Source organism: Nicotiana sylvestris, chromosome 5 (genome assembly GCF_000393655.2).
Source record: "Nicotiana sylvestris chromosome 5, ASM39365v2, whole genome shotgun sequence".
Classification (NCBI taxonomy): Eukaryota; Viridiplantae; Streptophyta; class Magnoliopsida; order Solanales; family Solanaceae; genus Nicotiana; species Nicotiana sylvestris.
In genome coordinates, this window is record NC_091061.1 from 110,138,293 (window position 1) to 110,148,188 (window position 9,896).

The following is a 9,896-nucleotide window of genomic DNA, read 5'->3' on the forward strand; positions in this document are numbered from 1 at the left end:
ATGATAACATGATGTAACAATGAATGATTAATAAAGACTGAGATATGATATGCAATGAAGAATCATGACTGGGTATATGATTACAATTAGAGAAGGTAACTCAAAACAACATAAATAGCTTCATTAGGTCTCAATCGATTAAGCACAAATCCTAAACATGATTTCGAACACGGTCCATGGCTCAGACAATCAAACAGGTAGGAAGAATATGGATATAATAAGATATAATAGCAAAACAAGTCCGGTCATAGTCCAATAATTGACTAGAATCATGATTTCCTCGGTGCACATCCACACGCGCATCACCTAGCGTGTGTGTCACCTTAATACATCTTTTATAACACAGTTTCCAAGGTTAAATAACCTCAATTCTAAGTTTAGATATGTTACTTACCTCGAACAAGCCAAATCCAATACCGAGCAAGCCAACCCATACTCTAGAAATGCCATACCGCACGTACCGACCTCCTAATAGCTCAAAACTAGCCCAAAAGCAACTCAAGAACATCATATAATACCAAAGGAAATAAACCCAATCGACAAAGATGGAATCTTTAATCAAAAGCCCAAAGTCAACCAAAAAGTAAAACACGGGCGCGCACCTTGGAACCCGAAAAAACTCATAAAATCTGACAATTCATTCAATTACGAGTCCAAACACACTAGTTTCACTCAAATCCGACTCCAAATTGATGTTCAAAACTCAAAAAATCACTTTAGGAAAATTTAGACAAAATCCCCAATTTTCCTTTCAAAATCATCAGTCAAATGCCAAAATCGAAGATGGATTCATAAAATATAATTAAAACCGAATAGAAAACACTTACCCCAATCCATGTCATAAGAAATCGCCTCAATTCTAGCTCCATAGCTCAAAATATGCTAAAATGACTGAAACTTTCGAAATAGAGTACTTATAAGCACTGTCAGACGAACACTTCGCTAACGCGGAAAAACCATCGCGTTCGCGATGAACAAAATTAACTGCTACAAGAAATGCCTTACACGTTCGCAATGCTTCCCATGCAAACCCGATGCCCAGAGATGCCACACAGTGCGAACGCGACCCACGTCTCGTGGACGCGAATAATAGTGCTCCAGTTCACGATTGCGAACACGACTACCCAAATGCGAACACGAAGCTCAAGTCCCACATACACCACGAACGCGACTCAACACTTTCGAACGCAAAGATATAAAACAACCTGGTCCAAATCCTTATACGCGATCGCGATGACCTCGCATTCGGGTTCGCGATTCATTGTAGACATCAGTGAAAACGTGTAATTCAAAATGAGAGAAAATGGTCCGAAAGCGATCTGAAACTCACCAAATCCCTTAGGACCTCGTTCGAACATACCAACAAGTCCCATAATATAACACGAACTTACTTGAGGTCTCAAATCACTCATAACAACATCAAAATAACAAATCACACCTCAAATCGAACTTAATGAATTTTTGAATTTTCAACTTCCAAAACTCGTGCCGAACCAAATCAAACCAATCTGGAATGACCTCGAATTTTGCACACAAGTCTCAAATAACATAACTAATCTATTCCAATTCTCAAAAGCAGAATACGAACCTGATATCATCAAGGTCAACTCCCTGTCAAACTTATGAACATGCCAAACCTTCAAAATGCCAACTTTTGCCAAATAGAGTTGAAACCTTCTAGAAACGTAAAAATGCAAATCGAGCATACACCCAAGTCCAAAATTATTATTCAGACCTAACAGAAACATCAAAACTCTGATCTGGGGTCAAAAACACAAAAGTCAAATTTGGTCAACTCTTCTAACTTAAAGCTTCCTAATTGAGAATCATTCTTCCAAATCAATTCCGAATCACCTGAAAACCAAAATCGATGATTCACACAAGCCATTATACATCATACGAAGCTACTCAAGACTTCAAATAGCTGAACGGAATGCAAATGCTCAAAACGACTGGTCGGGTCGTTACACTCTCCCCCACTTAAATATATGTCCATCCTCGAACGTGCCAAGAGTCGTTCCAAGGCCATCAAATCAATGTGTAACCTTACCATGCACATACTCGGGGGTGATCCCACGTCACCTTATTCCATATATATCTGACATCACAACATAACTGAAGATCCTTACTTTATCCTTAGCCCATAAACCTTGGTATCCAATTTCCAACATCCGAAATTCCTTATAAGACCTGAATCTCGTATCTACACCCTGTATAAGTCTGAACAAGTTGTATCAAGCCATAACCATAACCCAAGATGAAATCACATGATATATTATATAACTCACATACTCGTAGCAAATTTTTCTAATCACAGTAGCTGCTCAAAATAAACCCAATACCGGTAATAAACCTCATATCGAATGAAACCTCGTTCAAAACCTCTTTACACTGCCGATGATGAAAGAAACACATAGAAACTTATAAACCACTCATCAGATTGACAAGTCATGGAGCTCTCTCTCTCTCTCTCTCTCTCTCTCTCGTCCGATAAGAACCAAAGCCAAATCCTAAGCCGATTTCCAATATTGTAAACATACCGTAATCAAATCCAATAGTATCCGTTCTGGGTCCAATGACCTTATATCATTAAACACAACTATTCAATTAACATACCACACTAATACAACCTAAATCCACAATCGTGCAATCTATGCATCAATAAGCAACAATTCAAATGTACTCAGACATGGAAATAACTCAAATGAGAGAACCGTCCCACAAGCTCCACAAGTACCGCTACAAACGCAATACTACGAACCCATCACATATAGTAGAACCTAAAAACACGAATCTAACTCAAAAGATCATATCTCAACATAACTCCACTGCAACGCATGACCCCATCCAAACACCGATCCTATAAAATATCTCAAGCCACATTGCTCAAAATCAACAACCACACGCAATTCGACATCAAATACAAGAAGTGCATGACCATAACCATGGAGAAGCAAATAACACAATATACCACAGCTCAAAAAAACCATAACCAAGGCAAAATCAACCATTCAACACCCAACAATCTCGATCGAATTCCGCTATAAAGCCCAAACAGAACCGCATCGGGTGTGCATATAACTTACAAATCATAACCCCTCATAGCATGAAAGAGTAACACATAGAACATATCGGAACATGAACAAGCTCAACTCCAACTAAATGATACACCCCTCAACAATAATAGTGCTGAGTCAACAAATTCGACTCGGTGTAGATATACATCCTCATTGGGCCTACCAATAGGCCCCCAAATCAACTCCGATCATCCCCAAATGGACAAATAGCCCTCCACAAGTCCACAATGACCTACCCATAACACGTACCACTACCTAGCTATCTTTGGCTACATCTTCACAGTCCACAACCACGAAACAATCTACTTCTAAGAACTCCCAATCTCCAAATCCATATAACATATGAATCACTATAGCCGATCCCAACTCCAACACTCGAATGACTAACACATCTATCATACACAATCATCCCACGTGAAAAATACTTCTATAATTCCCCCACGCAACATGGAAAAATCTGAACATTAACAGCCGATCAACTAGGTGAGTACCGCAATGCTAATGAAACGTCAATAAGCCAAAACATAGTGCGCCTTCTGAAACGTGCACTGATAGTAGGCTATAATCTCGTATTTTAGTCGCTTATTTCACTCTAATTCACTGTACTTTACCTGTTTTGAGCTTTAATTGGTAGTATTTTGCACTGATTGCTTATTTTATGCCTTATAGGAGTGATCCGAGTTATGTAGATATTGTGTAGCTAAATCAAATAATTGGAGATTTGAAGTATGAGTAAAAGCCCAATGGATTAAGCTGGGATCATGTTTGGTGGCCGAGGATCACTTCTGGACATCAAAAATCAAGGAAGAAGCAATGCTCTAAGGAAATGCACTATTGTGACACACCATGTGTAGCACAGTGCGACACATCAGTGCAAATGTGCGTCAGAAATTTGAGAAGTTCAGATACTTGTAATTTTTGGGTCTGATAGAAAAATATACTGATGCTAGGCATAGTGTATGGTATAGTGTGTAGCATCAGTACAAAATTTTATCAGACAAGATAAGTTCAAAGAGTTTACAACCGATAAAATTGTAATAATGCTATGCACCCTACGTATCATAGTGCGGCACATGAAAAGTAATTAGTTTGTAAGTTTTCCTATTTCAGCTAGAAAAGGGAGGTTTCGTCTGGGCCCGACCCAACTTGGTATAAATACATGGAAAAATGCTATTTTCTGGACTTTTGACATACTTTTGACCTAAGGAAGCTAAGGAGGAGTTGGAAGAACACAAGCTCAAGGATTTCACCATTCCTTCCTCACTCAAGACCCGAGTTTGGATTGAATTTATGTTTTCCTATGCTTTAATTATATTTGTGATGAATTAATCCATGTCTATGGAGTAGTTATCTTTAGGGTTTGATGGATTTGATGTATTGATGATTGTTTGTGGATTATAACTCTAGTTTTATATATTAAAGCATTCTTGGATGATTTAATTGTTGCATCTATATTCACTTGTTCATGTAATCGAGAGAGGCATAACTTGTGATATCTTTGCATTATATTGTTGGTTGAGTTCGTTAATTCTTCTTAGTCATCGGAAGAGGCTAGTTGAATCATTGATTAAACCTAGTTAGGAGGATAATCGAGAGAGCTTCTCCTAAAGAACAATCCACAACGCATTCTTACATATCTTCACAGTGCTTAAATTGGTTCATCTCGTGAGGTTGAGACTTAATCGAGATAGGAGTTTCTGCTGAACGTGTGAACTAATAATTGAGTGAATTCGAGAGACTCACTTAAACATTAGAAGTGAATTATCTAGAGTTAGATCCCAAACAATTATCTTGCACCTATCCTAGTAAACCCTATTTTCTCCCACTGATAGATTTCTTTGCTTATTCCTTGTTTTGATTGTCATTAGTCAATAGCTTTAGACTCTTAGTTAATTTTAGTTAGAAATCATATAAATCTCAATTGTTGATCCTCTTGGATAGCAATCAAGCTAAAAACTACGAGAATACTATTTAAATCCAATCCCTTGTGGATACGATATTATACTATACTATATTTGATTATCAAGCATAATTTAAGTGTGTGTTTTGCGCTCGTCATGCACCCTCCTTAGGCAATACCAAGTAGTAATAACATTCATCTAATCATCTGAAACCGTCCATGCCATCTAAGAATTCATGACTTTCCTTTTGAAATTGAATCGTATACTTGCACATACAAATCCCAATCTCACACCACGCACCGCTCTATCAGGCCATCATATGAAAATACGAGAATCACATTGTCAACTCTGAGTCACAAGCAGAATACATACCTGATTCAATCAGAAACCTTCCACATGATCCCATCCAGGAGAAAATTACAACATACCCCTTATGCATGTAGATAATACCCATCTCAAATTTTGGTAGAAATCATCGAGAACACTTCGAAACCCATTTGCACATAACCAAGCCATTGGAACTTAATCCCTCTAACTCAACCAAGTCACTCAGGTCTCCAAACCTAAGAGTATTGCCATAAAACACTCGTTTAGACTCACCACATCATAAGAACCAAAAGAACCGATCGTTCCATTACCATGCTAATCCGATCTACCACCAAGTTTTCCTATTTCTCCGAGTTCCTTCCAAATTGCCAGCAAGTTGACAGTTCTCCTTTCCAGAACACCATGATCCTTACCCGTATCTCACCACAATAGATCCTAGCATAAAACCACACCTCCCTAAGGCCCATAAGCCGTTGTATTCCCTCTTACCACCCCAAAAGTACCACAAATCGAGACACCCACTCTAAAGAGACCTTATATGAATCTAAAACTATTTCCTTCACCTTCCTGATACTGAAATGTAGAATCCATAATGATATAGAAATACCGCGAGTCTCGACACTATCCAATGCAAATATAGGATTCTAGCCATATACAAATCCAGAAATCCTCAAATGCCACATATGAATCTTAAACTCTTTAGAACCTCCTCATGAGTCATCCACCCTGTTAAAATCTCAAATGAACTGCCCAAAAAGAGCAGAAAAATCTGTGCTCCATTAGCATACCAGCACCAAAGAAGTAATCTACAGCTCTAAGTAACCGAGCAAATCCCTTTTCTTAGTACATTACGTCCGTCATGAATAGCAAACCTAAACCATTCCAAGACCTTCATATATCCATAAGGTGTAATTCATCATGCACCCAAAATTTCTTGCTTAAGTCATCCTCAAACCAACCTCTACGAGTCATAACCAATCTACAAGTATCCCTCAGACCGAAACCAATATAATACATAACTATGTAATCAAATCGTCGATAGTAGACTCCCGCACTTGGATCAAAGCCATAGAATAAAATATCTGATAACTCACAGTACCCATAATCTATTACTACCATAATCCTAGAGCAAGATTCAACTAAATCTTTCACAAGCTCCTGCAACACAAACCATAAAATGCCTCAAGTCATCTGCTAAGCTCGCGATCATCCTCGTGAGAGTTAGGTCAATTTCCTCAACCAATCCAAACTCAAATCACAACACATATAACCCACTGGTAGAAAGAAATCCTCTATACAACATCATAAGGATCATACATCCATAGATTACCCCGCAAGTGATAACCCACATGCTTAGCCCCAAACTGGCATCTCTCTATGCCTTTTCACGGCCACAACTACTACGCAATCACTTAATCTTCCTGAGTCTGAACTCGTCAACAAGATATGAGAATCTACTTCGTTCCACAAATGAAATAACACGAAAGAATCTCTCAAACCCCTCCCTCAATACTATATAACATATCCATAGAAATCGAGCATCCAATAGTCATGTTCACATCTCAAGAAAACTCTTCTCTTCATATTCAAACCATCTGAACATATCTCGCAGTCACATCATACTTATCATATAGCCATCCAACCATTCACCGAGCCATAAATTCCACTCATAGGGATACTACTGGACATATAAGTCCAAAAGCACATGATCACACAATTGAAACTACCAAGCTCAAGCTGCGGTCTAAACCTAACCTCAAGTCCTCTAGACTGGCCCATCATCAAAACTCAGAAAACGCATCTCGCACCTCTTCTATGGAATCGCAAGTAGTTGATACACAACTAGTATCGAATGCTCACCTACACAAACGAGTGAGTGGAATGGATTCAAAGAGATATGCTTCAACCTGAATCTATATCGCACAATAAGGAAAGAAAGATGGAAAGTTTATCCTAGATGTCTTATAGCCTCTTAAAGATAGGTATGGACGTCATCATACCGATACCACAAGATTTTGCTAGGCATTTGCTCATGACTCGTAGAACCTATGAACCTAGAGTCTGATACCAACTTATCACAACCCAAAATTCACTAGTCGTGATGGCACATAACTCAACCCGCTAGGTAAGCCAAATAACAATAAACCACAATATAATGATAATGATAGAAGTCAAAAATGAAATAACTGAATTTTATACAACACCTCAAGGGCTGGTAGTACGAATAATGAGCTTCTAAGATTTAGTGATTAGAAAGCTCATATGAAATAAATATATCATCTATTCGAAATATACATGAACAAATTTATAAATCTAAAGATACCAAGAACAAGAGGCAGCTATAGCCGTAACGCAGGTACATCTTCAATGCCAGCTTCCACCATGCACAACAACATCAACTCCAAAATCTGCACGCAAGATGTAGAAGTGTAGTATGAGTACAATCGAACCCCATATACTCAATAAGTAACAAACCTAACCATAGGTTGAAAGCAGTGAAGAGCAAACAGTCAGAGTCCAACACCAATAGCCAATAACAACTCATAACAATTTAATAAAGTAGTACAAGTAATAACTCAAAGAAATGCTCAATTCGTTCACAATTGCAGAAAATAAGCATACTTTTCAAGTATAATAGTAAAACCCAACGATTTCATCGACATTGCCAAAATATGAGTATATTATAAAAACTGTGATTTTTTCCAAAACGTTTCAACAACAATTAAGATACTTCATTATCAGATTGCATGAAAAAAGTACATCTCTATGCCTACATGTCGATGTGCATGAGAACTCATGAATGGCACATTACCGTATAGCATAAGGAAATACACCTCTATGCCTATATGCCAACTATGCATGTCAAATGTAATGCATCACAGTGATAAACTCATGTGTTCACACTCTCAGAGTACTCAATCTCACTATCTCATGCTCAATCACCCGACACACTCAATCACTCGGTACACTCAATCGCTCAACACACTCGGAACACGGTCACTCAACACTCGGTACCTGCGCTCACTACTGGTATGTCAGACTCTAAGAGGGAGGATCCTACCCAAGCGCTAATATAAGCCAACATGGCATGTTGTGGTGTGCATCCCGATTCCATAAATAACTGATGCGGCGTGCATCGCGATCCCATAAATGTTACTCACAACTCGGCCCTTAGTCCCCAACTCAGTCATCAGTCTCTCCAATCTCTCAGGCTCACAAATCTCATGCCAGTCAGCCAAACAATAATAACATGATGTAACAATGAATGATGAACAAAGACTGAGATATGATATGCAATGAAGAATCATGACTGAAAATATGATTACAGTAAGAGCAGATAACTCAAAACAAAATAAATAGCCTCATTAGGTCTCAAGTGATTAAGCACGTAGCATAAACATGATTTCTTACACGGTTCACGACTTATACAATCAAACAAGTAGGGAGAACATAGATCTAACAAGATATAATAGCAAAACAAGTCAGATCATAGTCTAATAATCGACTAGAATCATGATTTACTCGGTGATCACCCATACGCTCGTCACCTAGCATGCGCGTCACATCAATACATCTTTTATAACATAGTTCCCAGGGTTAAATATCCTTAAATCCAAGTTTAGATATATTACTTACCTCGAACAAACCAACCTATACTCTAGAAATGCCATCCCGCGCGTACCGACCTCTAAATGGCTCGAAACTAACCCAAAAGCAACTCAAGAACATCAAATAATGCCAAAGGAAACAAACCCAATCGATAAAAGTGGAATCTTTAATCAAAACCAAAGTCAACCAAAAAGTCAAACCCGAGCCCTCACCTCAGAACCCAACAAAATTCACAAAATCCGACAATCCATTCAATTACGAGTCCAACCATACTAGTTTCACTCAAATCCGACTCCGAATCGATGTTCAAAACTCAAAATTTCACTTTAGGAAAGTTTAGACAAAAACCCCAATTTCTCTTTCAAAATCATCACTCAAATGCCATAATGAATTCATGAAATATAATCAAAATCGAGTATAAAATGCTTACCCCAATCCATGTGGTGAAAAATCGAATCCGAGCTCCATATCTCAAGATATGCTAAAATGACTGAAACCTTCGAAATAGAGTACATATAAGCACTGCCCAGGCGAGCCCTTCGCGAATGCGGAAAAACCATCGCATTCGCGATGAACAAAATGAGATGCTACCAAAAATGCCTTACACGTTCGTGATGCTTCCCATGTGAACGCGATGCCCAGAGATGACACACAGCACGAACACGTCCGCGTCTCGTGGACGCGAAAAAGAGTGCTCCATCTCCCAGCTCACCATAGCGAATGCGACTACCCAAACGCGAATGCGAAGCTCAAGTCCCACATACACCACAAACATGACTCAACACTCGCAAACGCGAAGAGATAAAATAGCCTAGTCCAAATCCTTATTCGTGATCGCGATGACTCCTAAAACCAACAATACAAAATGAGAGGAAATGATCCAAAAGCGATCTGAAACTCACCCGAACCCCTCGGGACCCCATCCGAACATACCAAAAAGTCCCATAGCATAACACGAACTTACTCGAGGCCTCAAATCATG